The following is a 12,998-nucleotide window of genomic DNA, read 5'->3' as shown; positions in this document are numbered from 1 at the left end:
ACTAACGCACTGAATTGCAGGATTTCAATGCAAGGATTAGCATTAACGCATTATACAAATGCTGCAGGAAAAGCTTTAACACATGGGCCATGCGTCGGAGGGAGTTCAATGCCGAGAAGATTCATTGCTCCAGGCTGATTGTGTCACATCACCATTTGCAAGTATGGGCACCAACAACAGGCGGCGTCTGAAATGCTTCCAAGCAGTAGGCGGCGTCTGAAAAGCTTCCGAGAGTCAGGCGGCTAACCAGGGCATGGACTTTAATGCTGACCAGGGCATGGACTTTAATGCTGCCCATTCACAAAGTGGACGTGACCAACGCCTATAAATAGGTGAAGTCCTTCTAGAGTTAAGAAATTCGGAAATCATCAAGATCTTTACTCTCTGTAAATTGTAGTTATAATCTTAGTTCTGTAGAAGCTGTGCCGTGGTGTTGAGACGATAAAAAAGGTTGAGAACCACCAACACCGTCGGTCGGGGAGCGGAGGAAACCACTCTTGAGAAAGATACTCCGTCCACCGCCTATACAAGTGATTGTACACAACGAGATTGAGCCAAAGAACTACAAGAGATTTTATTCTTTGGCTTGACTCAGTTTCCTTCTTATTTATTGCTTTCACTCCATTAGATTGAATATTGTGTTTGTAAAAGACTTCTTGTTTCTTTATAAAATTCATATGTTTGATCCATCATACTTACTATTGTTTATCTCTTGTTTATGTTGAACGCATTAATTCTTTATGCATAACTTCAGTCTAACGCTCAAACCAACTTGACAACTTGGTAAAAGCATCTTTACTTAGATTGTTCAAAAGAATAACTAAGCTGCATCAAGTAGAACGCCTAGTACAGCTAGGGATAGACTTATTGGTGTTTCCTGTATTATGTGTTAGACACATGCACCCTAGAGATAGGCTTTGTATATTATTCGCATTGAGAAGTGTTGAATAAAGTCTAATGCATAAACAAAAAGATAAGCAAATCATCCCATCTAATCTACATCACATCTTAGTTGTGTACATTCATCTTAGACCGACGCGTCCACATACCTTAAATTCCATTTTCGCATGATCCATCATTCACCACTCAACTCTTTTGTATCTTCTTGCACAGGCACAACAAGTTAGTGTAAATAATACATTTCTCATATTCATTTAGGAAAACCCTACAATAGATACAACGCAAGGTCTGTGTTTGGTTAACTGAATCCTTGAGATCGACCCTGGACTTGCCAGGAAACTAAATTAGATTTATACTTGGATCTGGTTTAGGAAAACTTGAACGTCATTAGAAGGAGTTGTGTGCGTTCTGTGCACATTACTAATGCCCCAATGCGTTATCATTACTTAGACGCATCAAAGCATAAACGCATCACTTATACTTAGAACTTATTTCTCCAATTTATTCTATACAATACATTTCTAGAACATCTCACGATAGTAACGAACAAGTTATTGGCGCCGTTGCCAGGGATTCAGAAACAAGAACTAACCAGAAATTTCGTTTGTATATGTTGTAGAAACACTTCAGTCAAGGGAGTATTATGAACAGGGAGAGCACTCATGAATTCAGATACGACCCCGAGATTGAAAGGACCTTCTGACGTAGGAATCGATCCAACCGTCGTCGAAAGTTAAGGCAGCAATTACTCAGACAACAGAACAAGCAACGAGCAATGGCAGAAGAACAACCAAATCAGCAACTAGTTCATGCTGCACAAAATCTGATCCTGATGGCGAATAACAGCACGTGTCCTATGAGGGAATACGCATCCCCTGTACTCTATGATTTCTCTCCAGGAATCATATACCCAATGCCAGATGGAACCAGTTTCGAAATGAAATCTGTTATGCTCCAAATGCTCCAGACTATTGGAAAATTTGGGGGTGGTCGTGGTGAAGATCCTCACGCCCATACGAAGCATTTTCTGGAAACATGTAATTCATTTGTGATTCCTGGAATCACCCCAGAGGCGATCAGGCTTTCCTTGTTTCCTTATTCTTTGCGTGATGACGCAAAACAATAGGTGAGTTCACTAGAGCCTGGTGAAATCACCACCTGGGAGAAGTTGGTGGAAAAAATTATGCAAAAATATTTCCCACCTACCACCAACGCGAGGAGGCGTTGAGAGATTATGAACTTTGAACAAGAAGATACTGAGACCTTAAGTGCCGCATGGGAGCGTTTTAAGGGCTTAGTCAAAAATTGCCCAAACCATGGACTACCACTAACTATCCAAATGGAGACGTTTTATGGAGAACTGAATAGAACATCACAGATGGCAGTAGACGCAGTAACAGTTGGTGGACTTATGGACAAATCCTATTCTGAGGCCAAAGAGATACTAGACTGCATTGCTAAACACAATATGGAATGGGTGGATGATACATATGATGGAAAAAATGACAGGAGAAGGAAATCTCAGAATGTTAATTTTGTTGATGCCAAAGCATTAGCCACACTTTCTGCTTAAGTGGCTACGATGACTAGCCTTCTGTAGAACATAATGCTGGGAAACGTATCAAATTAGAAGAATGTGAATTAGGTAGAGGCGTTTGGGCAGCCCATGATCAGCTGTGTGGGCTGCGGAGATCCTCACTCCAATGCTGAATGTCCACAAAACCCTTAGTCAGTATGCTTCATAAAAAACAACCCATTCTCTAATACATATAACCCTGGATGGACAAACTATCAGAATTTTTCTTGGACAGGAGGAAATCAGTAGGAGCACCACCCTGAGGCGAACCATCAGCAAAGGAATGGACCGCCGCCTGCATTTCAACAAACGCATCAGCAGCATCAACAGCTCTTCAATAGAGGAGAAGATGCGTCGAGCTCAGGATCTCCGCTTAAGAACCTATTGAAGGAGTACATAGCCCAGAATGATGCGTTGCTGAAAAGTCAGGCATCATCTATTAGAAACCTGGAGATCCAGGTAGGGCAAATAACAAGCGAGTTGAAAAACAAGTAGCCCGGAGTTCTACCTAGCAATATCGAAACACCTGAGAATAATAATGGAAAAGAGCAATGTCACGTGGTGACGTTGCGGAGTGGAAGAGCTCTTGAAGAAAGAAAAGGGAATCCAAGAAACAGCAGTCCTTCGAAAGAACACATTACATGTTCAATGGATCAAGAATAAAGAATGCTCGAGACTACAAGCCATTCAGAAACCAGCACGTCTAACGCGGGAAAGCATGAGGTGCCGTTGAACGCACCATTCTCTAGGCGCCTGATGAAGAAGAATGATGAACATCAATTCAAGCGCTTTCTTGAGCTTCTAAAGCAGCTGCACATCAATATTCCACTTATAGAGGCTTTGAAGCAGATGCCAACATATGTAAAATTTTTTAAGGACATTTTGACGAAGAAGAGAAAAGTCAGTGAGAAAGAAGTGATAGCGCTAACGCAGGAATGTAACACGTTAGTAAGCAAAAATCTACCAAAGAAGTAGAAGGACCCCAGAAGCTTCACAGTTCCTTGTTTGATAGGAGGATTAGATGTGGGTCATGCGTTGTGCGATCTAGGAGCTAGCATTAATCTCATGCCACTTTCAATTTTTAAGAAATTGGGGATTGGCGAAGTACAACCTACTTCTGCCACCCTTCAGTTCGCTGACAGAACAATTAAGTACCCAGAAGGGAAGATTGAAGACTTTTTGGTGAAGGTTGACAATCTTATATTCCCAGCAGACTTTATTATTTTGGACTACGAGTAGATTGGAAGGTACCAATTATCCTTGGACGCCCCTTCTTAGCTACTGGGAAAGTTTTAATTGATGTGCCTAAAGGTGAATTAACTTTGTGGGTGGATAATGAAGAGGTGAAGTTTAATGTGCTCAATGCATTAAAATTCCCAGACAGTGAGGATTGTCAACTAAACAGTATTGAGTTGTCTGAAGAAGAGACTCATGTATGTGAGGTCCTCACATTGGATGAGATCTTGAAGGAATCAGAGCCGCCAAGTCTGAGTGAGCGGCGGACAAAACCAACGCGTCCATCACATGAAGAACCACTAGAACTCGAGTTGAAACAGTTACCTGGAACACTTGAAATATGCATTCCTTGGAACCAACAACACTTTACCTGTAATCATTTTCGCAAATCTTACAGAGCCTAATGAGAAATCTCTCTTGCAGATACTAAGAAAGCACAAGCGTGCAATAGGTTGGATGCTTGCGGATATTCGTGGGATAAGTCCATCTTATTGCATGCACAAGATTAGGCTAGAAGAAGGGAGCTTATTGCACGCTTGCGGATATTCGTGGGATAAGTCTATCTTATTGCATACACAAGATTAGGCTGGAAGAAGGGAAGTCGGGGTCAATCGATCCTCAAAAAAGGTTGAACCCCATAATGAAAGAAGTGGTCAAGAAGGAGGTTTTAAAATGGTTGGACGTGGGAGTTATTTATCCGATATCTGGCAGTAGTTGGGTAAGTCCAGTTCAATGCGTTCCCAAGAAAGAGGAAACGACCGTGATAGTCAATAGTAATAATGAACTCATACCCTCAAGAACTGTCAAGAGTTGGCGCATCTGTATGGATTACCGGAAGCTCAACGCAACAACTAAGAAAGACCACTCCCTCCTTCCTTTCATCGATCAAATGCTTGACAGACTTGCAGGTAAAGAAATTTATTGTTTTCTCGATGGTTATTCTGGTTACAACTAGATTCTAATAGATTCAGAAGATTAGGAGAAGACTACGTTTACTTGTCCCTTTGGAACATTTGCATTCAGACGCATGCCCTTTAGGCTGTGTAACGCACCAGGGACATTTCAACGATGTATGATGGCCATTTTCTCTAACTTCCTAGAAAAGACCGTTGAATTCTTCATGGACGATTTTTCAGTCTTTGGAGACTCATTCCAGTCATGCCTAGATAATTTGAAGGCCGTCCTCGCTCGATGCGAGGAGACAAACTTGGTCTGAATTGGGAGAAATGTCAGTTCATGGTGACTGAAGGAATTGTCTTGGGTCACAAAGTATCTAAGGCTGGCTTGGAAGTAGATGAAGCCAAAATTAATGTCATAGTAAAACTTCCACCACCAGCAAATGTTAAAACCTTACGAAGATTTCTAGGGCATGTTGGCTTCTATAGACGGTTCGTTAGAGGATTCTCTCAGATTGCGCGACCTCTGAGCCTTTCACGAAGACTACACTGACGCGTTTGAGACTTTGAAGTATGTGTTGACGACAGCCCCAGTACTGATAGCACCGGACTGGACGCAGAGCTTTATTCTTATGTGCGACTCGAGTGATGTGGTAGTAGGAACTATGTTAGGGCAGAAGAAGGGTAACTTGATACATCCCATCTTCTACACGTCCAAAACATTAAATGATTCTCAAGAACATTATACCACTACTGAAAAAGAGATGTTGGATGTAGTGTTTGGTATTGAAAAATTTCGATCTTACTTAGTTGGTGCGTCAGCCACCATATACACCAACCACTCAGCCATCAAATTCCTGATGAGCAAAAAGGACGCAAAGCCAAGATTGATAAGATGGGTGCTGCTACTACAGGAGTTTGACATTGATATCCAGGACAAAAAGGGAACAGAAAATCAGGTGGCTGACCACCTGTCCGGGCTAGAGAATCAAGAAATACAAGCCCAAGAAAGTGAAATCAAGGACGCATTTCCTGATGAAAGCCTGTTTAGAGTTAAAGGAAGGGAACCTTGGTATGCGGACAAAGTCAATTATTTAACAACCAAGCAATTCCCTGGGAACTTCAACTCTCAGTAGAAGAAACGGTTGTAGATGTTACAAGTGTTGTAAAGTGCTATAGATGGTCTGAGCCTAATCATTTATGTGGAGACATGCGAGTGAAGGTGTTCTATAAAAAGGAGTTTGTATAAGACCAGACCACGAAATGTTTAGTCTCGTTATATAACGCCGTTCATGACAGGGACTTTCATTTCACTAAGATGACCATAGGTAACATGACCTTAATCCTGAGTGAGTTGGGAACTCTTACCACCTATGAGGGCGGTCCTTTGATTTGTATGGGTGTGAGTGACTAGATTGCCGATTCAAACCTACCATTTTGGGGATTCATCTAATTATGGAGTCGAAAACTCAGTTACACAAGATAGAATTCACTCCTTCCTTGAAGCAGGGGGAAGTAGATAGATTGCTCCCTTAAGGGCTGATTCAGAGGCTTGAATGATGTGGCGCCACACACTCTCTCATGGCCCGAGAAGTGTTCACTCATAGTAGGACTATGATGTATTGTTCATTAGAGGAATCAGTGGTACTTAAGGAGTTAGATGTAACTACAGTAGCAAAACGGTAAATTGGTCCAGCTGTACTTACGAACGATCTATGAAAAGTTATCATACTATTGATTAGTTATATCCAATGGACACAGAAATATATCTGTAGTGAGAAGAATGCAACTGTCGGCCTTTAGTTGAGTGCCCGAAAGTTAACAGATGGTGGATTTCGTGATTCAAGAGTTTAGTCAGTTATTCACGTACCGTTGGAGCTTCAAGCTACAGGTCCATAAAGTCCCCTTGGTAACTCAATGGATTCAAGTTAAGAATCAGTTCTTGGGTTAGTTTGAAGTGTTCAAATTAACAAGAGGGAATTTGATTATATATGATATAATTAAATTGGTTCAATTATATGTGATATAATTGATTTGATATATGAGATACATCAATTGGAGGAATTTGATATAAATTGAAGGATCTCATACCGAGAGTTCCATGAGCGGGTTTACATTGCTCCAATTTCATAGTGATTGAAACACAAACGATATACATTCAACACATATAGTTATGCATATAAAACTCATTATCGACATGCTCAGAATATAATAAAACACAAGGAAAGGGTTCATACCAGATGAAGACTCTCTTCGAATGTGTGAACCCTAAGCAGCGGAAAGCCTCCCACCGATCTACCAGCACCCGGTGAGTATGTTGGCTGCAATAGCACGATCAGAGCGTACACGAACAATGTAGCGGGGACGACACCGTCACAAGAGAAACCCGGGTATCCTCGGCGTAAAAAACCCAAAGAGTGGGCTTTGGTGAGTTTGGTAGAGGATGGAAGAGAAGGTGTCGTGTAGACGATAAGCAAGTGGGAGATGAAACTATGCTATCGTATAGCGGACATGCTTATCGTATAGTAGAGCTACACGATCGTGTAGGAAAATCTGAATGATCATTTAGAAAAAACGTATACGATCGTTTAAACAAAGCGTGAGGCAGACGATCATTTAGACGAACGAGCTTCTATCGTATAGGCTCTCGCGATCGCTTTCACGGATTCTTTTGGGCGCGTGATAATACGAATGCATGAACGATTAAAATGAAAACGATTTTCATTGTTTTAATCTGCCGGTTACCATAACCATCGCAGCCCCACTTCCCACGTCCAAACGTGGATAAATCCGTTAATTATCAAATAATTAATCAATTACTTTAATAAATAAATATAATCATATTATTTTTATATCCTATAATTTGATATCATATATCTATTATAGTATTTTCTCCTCTACTTGATATAAATCATATTTATATCTAATTTCCTCCAAAATAATGTATCTCATACATTTAGCCAATTATATCATATATAATTAACCAGTCCAATTATATCATATATAATTAAACTTCTTTTTGTCAATTTGAACATTTGAAATTAACTCAAACACTGGTTCTCGACTTTATCCAAGCTACTCAGGTGACCTAATGAACCTGTGGCTTAAAACTCCAATGGTACGTGAATAGTTGACTAAACTCTTTAGCCACGAAATCCACCATCCATTAACTGTCAGTGATTCCACTAAAGACCAACAACTGAACTCTTTTTACCACAACTATATTTCTGTGTCCATTGGATATAACCAATCATGAGTACGATGACCCTTCACAGATGCTCGTAAGTACAGCTGGGCCAATTTACCATTTTGCCCCTGTAATTACATATCACTCCTTAAGTACCATTGATTCCTCTAATGAACAATACAACATAGTCCAACTATGTGTGAACACCTCTCGGGCCAAGAGAAGGTGTGTGGCGTTACATCGTTCAAGTCCCGAAATCAGCCCTTAAGGGAGCCATCTATCTACTTACCCCTGCCTTGGGGAAGGAGTGAATTTCTTCTTGTGTAGCTGAGTTCCCAGCTCCCAAATCAGACGAATCCCCAAAATGGTAGGTTTGAATCGGTGACCTGCCCACTCGCACCCATACAAATCAAAGAACCGCTCTCAATGGCAGGAGTTCCTATCTCACTCAGGATTGAGGTCATGTTACCTATGGTCATCCTAGTGAAGTGAAGTCTCTGTCATGAACGATGTTATATAACGAGACATTAACACTTCGTGGTCAGGTCTTATATAAACACTTTGTATAGGACGCCCCCGCTCGCATGTCTCCAACACAAATGATCAGGATCAGATCATCTGTGATAAGCCACAATACTTGTGACCATTCCATAAGACATAATCCACTTGTATGTCACCACATACATGCTTGAGTCACATACAGATAACCAGAAATTTTATGTTTATTGGTTTGTGGTAAAGCAAATAAAAAAAATAACCAAGCAAAACAACAAGATGTGAAGTAAATATCATATATTAACAATCACAGGTGTTCGTATATACTGTTTATAAACTACAGGACACGAGACTTTAGGGTATCAACCCCAACAATCTCCCACTTGTCCTAAAGCGAAGTGGGGTGTACAAAAAACTTAATACAAAACAATAAACTAGGGCATAAAAGTCCAGTACAAAAAAATCTCCCACTTGCCCTAATTCAGCCGCAGGAAATCCTGTAGACCCATGCTCCGTAAGTGACTTTCAAACACTGTAGTCGTGAGAGCCTTCGTAAATGAGTCAGCAACATTGTGCTTCGAAGCGATCTGCATGACGATCACGTCTCCTCGATGCACTATCTCGCGGATCAGATGATACTTCCGCTCTATGTGTTTTCCGCGCCGGTGACTCCTTGGCTCCTTGAAGTTTTCCACTGCCCCCCTATTGTCACAATAGAGGGTAATGGCCAAGATATATCTGAAATGACCTCCAGGTTTATCAAGAACTTCCTGAGCCAGACGGCCTTCTTAGTAGCTTTGCAAGCCGCTACGTATTCCGCCTACATAGTAGAGTCGACGATGCATCCCTGCTTATTGCTTCGCTACACTATAGCTCCTCTGTTGAGAGTAAAGACTGACCCTGATATGAACTTGCAAGAGCCTTTATCAGTCTGAAAGTTAGAATCCGTGTATCCTATAAGGATCAAATCCTTCAAACTATACACGAGCATGCAGTCCTTCGTTCTCTGAAGATACTTGAGGATATTTTTCACTATGGTCTAGTGACCCTGGCCTGGGTTAGACTGATACCTACTGATATGTCCACTGTGTAGCAGATGTCTGGACGAGTACAGGGCATCGCGTACATCAAACTGCCAATGGCAGACGCATATGGGACCCGTCTCATCTCCTCAACCCCTTGAGGAATCTTAGGACACATTTCCTTAGACAAAAGGAATCCATGCTTGAACTATAGTAGGCCCCTCTTGGAGTCCTACATCGAGTACTTGAGCAACATCTTGTCAATGTACAATGCTTGAGACAGTGCTAGCATTTTGTTCTTGTGATCCCGAAAGATCTGTATACCTAGAACAAACTGAGCCTCTCCCAAATCTTTCATTTGGAATTGGGTCACTAGCCAGTTCTTAACTGTAGTCAGTAAACCTACATCATTCCCAATGAGTAGGATATCGTCTACATACAACACTAAGAAGACGACAGAAGCATTGATGATCTTCTTGTAGACACAAGGTTCATCAACGTTTTGGTCAAAGCCATACGACTTGATTGCAGCATCAAATCGTATGTTCCAAGATCGAGACGCCTATTTCAGTCCATAAATAGACCAATTCAGTTTGCAAACCTTTTGCTCTTGTCCTTGGGCTATGAATCCCTCGAGCTGCATGATATAAATGGTCTCATCAAGATTGCCATTCAGAAAAGCCGTCTTGATGTCCATTTACTAGATCTTATAATTATAATAAGCTGCAATGGACAGAAGGATGCGGATCGACTTTAACATGGCAACAAGCGAGAAAGTCTCCTTATAGTCGACTCCCTCTACCTGGATATAACCCTTTGCCATAAGTCGAGCCTTGAAGGTCTGTATTTTCTTATCAGCACCCCGTTTGTGGTTGTAGATCCATTTACAACCTATAGGGCGAACCCCATCAGGCTGATCTACAAGATCCCATACTGAGTTGAAGTACATCGACTCCATCTCGAGATCCATGGCTTTGACTCATTCATCCCAGTCAACATCCTTCATTGCCTTTTTATAAGACAACAGATCCTCAACATCGCCATTTGCTACCATAGCAAGGATTTTCGTGAAACCCAGATAGCGAACGGGTGGGTTCGTAACCCTACCACTACGTTGAGGTTCCCTCAACTCTTGAGGTGGAACCGATCGACTGGATGAACTCCCATCAACAACTCTTGTTGAAGTTTCAGTAGTTTCATTGGAAAGCTCACGCAACACGACTTTCCTTCGTGGATTGTGCTCTCTTATATGACCCTTCTCCAGGAAAATAGCGTTTGTTGAAACAAACACCCTATTTTCCGTTGGATCATAAAATAACCCCCTCATGTACCTTTGGAGTAGCCTACAAAGAGGCATAACCTCGACCGTGGTTCTAACTTCTTGGGATTAGCCTCAAGCATATGTGCAGGGCAACCCCAAATGTGGAAGTGACATAAACTAGCTTTACGCCCATTCCACAACTCCATAGGTGTTCTTGCAACACTCTGGGAGGAAACACAGTTGAGTATGTACACCGCAGTCTCCACTATGAAACCCCAAAACGAGTCCAGTAAGGAAGCGTAACTCATCATCGAGCAAACCATGTCTAACAAGGTCCTATTTCTCCTTTCTGCTACACCCTTTTGCTGAGGTTCACCCGACACTGAGAGTTAGGAAACGACTCCATATTCTATCAAATAGTCCTGGAATGCAGAGTCTAAGAACTCTCTACCTCGATCTGTATGAAGTGTCTTAATCCGTCTATCTAATGCGTTTTCAACTTTAGCCTTGAACTCTTTAAACTTTTCAAAGGATTCAAACTTCCATTGCAAAAGATAAACATACCCGTACCTGGTGTAGTCATCAGTAAAACTGATAAAATACTCATAGCCACCTTGGGCTCGTACATTCATAGGACCACAAGGGTCAGAATGTACTAACTCAAAAGGCTCATTGGCTCTAAAACCTTTTCCAGTAAAAGGTCGTTTAGTTATCTTACCTTCAAGGCAAGATTCGCACACGGGTAAAGAATTTTCTTCTAGCTCACTTAGAAGTCCATTATTCATCAATCTCTCAATCCTATTGAAATTTATGTGCCCTAAACATAGATGCCAAAGTTGGGCATTTTCTTTTGGAGAATTTCGTTGACGTTTTGATTGAGTTACGGCAGATCTGAACATTTCAATATTATGGAGGGAATTAATGGCTAACGGCCTTAGCACAAATAAATTTGATTCCAGATTTGCTGTGTAAATAAAGACACCATCTTTATGAATAAACGTTTTATTCAAATTGAAAGAAACAGTGTATTTACATTGCAATAAACACTTAACAGAAATAAAGTTCCTTTTTAGTTCAGGAATAATATATACATCATTTAAAATTAGAAACCTATTCTATAAAGCTAACTGGAGTCCTCCCACTGCTACAGCTGAGACCACGTGCCTGGTGCCTACTCACATTGTCATTTCACCAGCCTCCAGCTGTTGCGAAGATCTAATCCCCTGAAAGGAAGAACAAACATGGTTAGTGGCGCCTGAATCAATTATCTAGGCAGAATCATCATGCTCCACTAAACAAGTTTCAAGCACAAGTAAATCACATTTACCTTTATCTGCCTTAGCCTTAGCCTTGGTTGCTTTCTTCTCCTTCAGATACCGAGGACAGTTCCTCTTCCATTGTCCATCTTGGTTGCAATGGAAACACTTTCCCTTAACAACTGGTGGACGTCTCCTCGAGGCGACAGGCGATGGGTTAGCAGGTGCCTTCCCTTTTCCCTTACCACACTTCTTCTTCTTCCCCTTTGTAGAGTTAGAAGTAGAAGGTGCAGTCTTCGTTCCTAAAGTCGAATCTCTATGGAACGTCCTTGAGGATGAAGCAACATTTGCCTCACCCTTCTGCCTCTCCTTACTTTTCAGTAAAGATTGGTATGTCTGCAACTCGTTGAGGAGAGTTGTAAGGTTATATTTCACTTTGTTAAGAATCACATTGCTAACAACGTACAGAAAGCTCTCCGGCAAAGAATGCAGGATTATGCTAACCTGGCTGCCCTCATCGATGGTAGACCCATTCAACTCCGCCACATTGAAGTAGACCATCATGTTTAGCACATGTTCATGAATAAAGGTGCCTTCTTGCATTTTGGAGTTGAATATGTATTTAAGAGGCTCATGCATAAGCTGTTCAGACGGTTGTCCAAACATCCCCCGCAGGGACTCCATGATCTCACGGGCTGAGACCATAGGCTCATGCTTCTTGGCCAAGACGTCAGAAAGACTTGTCAAGATATAGGCTCGGACCTTCTCATTTGCCCTTGTCCATCACTCGTATGCCTTCCGAACATTTGGAGCGGCATTTGGAGCTGGAATAGAAGGACAAGCCTCCGTGAGAGCGAACATGAGATCCTCAATGATTAGGATCGTCGTGATCATGTGTTTCCATGTTGAAAAATTATCGCCAGTTAATTTTAATTTTTTGGCGCTTAACAACGATAAGGTGGCTGTAGCCATTTAAAAAAACTTGCTGAAAATACGAACAAATTTTTATTAGATTTTTGCTAAACTACTTTTAAACCCAATTTTTTTTTGCAAAACAGTTTCAAGTACCCTAAGTTATAGAGTTCTATTTTGCAATGATGTCCCAGTGAGTCAGGAAAAACGCCACCGGTGGGGTGATCAATTGCCCCTTCACTGGGATGACACATTCT

General features: G+C 41.4%; 1 non-coding gene and 1 pseudogene across 1 annotated transcript; one reads left to right on the top strand and one right to left on the bottom strand.

Moving 5' to 3' along the window:
• Positions 1-2,119: 2,119 nt before the first annotated feature.
• Positions 2,120-2,223, bottom strand: LOC120078902 (small nucleolar RNA R71). The gene has a single exon (XR_005482177.2). It is a non-coding gene; the product is annotated as a small nucleolar RNA R71 (small nucleolar RNA).
• A 919-nt stretch (positions 2,224-3,142) lies between these two features.
• On the top strand, positions 3,143-5,078 carry LOC150035834 (uncharacterized; annotated as a pseudogene).
• The last annotated feature ends 7,920 nt before the right edge of the window (positions 5,079-12,998 follow it).

This window comes from Benincasa hispida, chromosome 5, assembly GCF_027475165.1.
Source record: "Benincasa hispida cultivar pf3 chromosome 5, pf3_genome.v1.1, whole genome shotgun sequence".
Lineage (NCBI taxonomy): Eukaryota > Viridiplantae > Streptophyta > Magnoliopsida > Cucurbitales > Cucurbitaceae > Benincasa > Benincasa hispida.
The sequence above is the reverse complement of the archived record's forward strand: the minus strand, read 5'-3'. Positions and strand labels throughout refer to the sequence as shown.